General features: G+C 37.9%; 1 non-coding gene across 1 annotated transcript; it reads left to right on the top strand.

Moving 5' to 3' along the window:
- The first annotated feature begins 586 nt into the window (after positions 1-586).
- On the top strand, positions 587-693 carry LOC128289600 (small nucleolar RNA R71). The gene has a single exon (XR_008279245.1). It is a non-coding gene; the product is annotated as a small nucleolar RNA R71 (small nucleolar RNA).
- The last annotated feature ends 209 nt before the right edge of the window (positions 694-902 follow it).

Below are 902 nucleotides of genomic sequence, written 5' to 3'. Positions count from 1 at the left end.
ATGTGTTTTGGATACCGCGATGAATTTCGTTAACATCTCTTCAAGGTTCGGCTTCTCCTCCTATTGGTAAAGTGGTTGTTGAAAACTTGGAGGGTGTTGTGGTCTTTGATTTCCTTGAACTCCCCAAGAGAAATTGGGATGGTTCCTCCAACATACATTATAAGTGTTACTATATGGGTTATTTTGAGGTCTAGAATTATTATTACCCATATAGTGGACTTGTTCCTCCTTGGTGGTAGGGTTGAAGGATTGATATTCTATATTATGTACTCCTCCTCCATTTGAATCACACCTCATCATTGGATGTACCTGAGTAGAACCATACAAACCATCAATCTTTTTATTTAAAAGTTCTACCTGGTTAGATAGCATAGTAATTGCATCAAGGTTGAAAACACCAGTAGCTTTTGTCGGCTTCGTTCTCATGACTTGCCACTGATAGTTATCCAGTGACATCTCTTCAATAAATTCATAAGCCTCTTCAGGTGTTTTGTTGTTTAATGTTCCACCGCTTGCTGCATTGATAAGTTGCCTTGTCGAAAGATTCACACCATTGTAAAAAGTCTAAACCTGCAGCCATAGAGGTAACCCATGGTGAGGGCACCTTCTCAATAGATCCTTATATCCCTCCCATACATCATAAAGCGTTTCTATATCCATCTACACAAAAGAAGAAATATCATTCCTTAGTTTAACCGTTTTAGCCGGCAGAAAATATTTTAGTAAAAATTTTTCGGTCATTTGCTCCCAAGTTGTGATTGACCCTTGTGGTAACAAGTTTAACCACTGTTTAGCTTTGTTCCTTAATGAGAATGAGAACAATCGAAGGCGAATGGCATTGTCAAAAACACCATTGATCTTAAAAGTGTCGTAGAATTCCAGAAAGTTTGCTAAATTAGTGT

This window comes from Gossypium arboreum, chromosome 2, assembly GCF_025698485.1.
Source record: "Gossypium arboreum isolate Shixiya-1 chromosome 2, ASM2569848v2, whole genome shotgun sequence".
NCBI lineage: Eukaryota > Viridiplantae > Streptophyta > Magnoliopsida > Malvales > Malvaceae > Gossypium > Gossypium arboreum.
The sequence above is the reverse complement of the archived record's forward strand: the minus strand, read 5'-3'. Positions and strand labels throughout refer to the sequence as shown.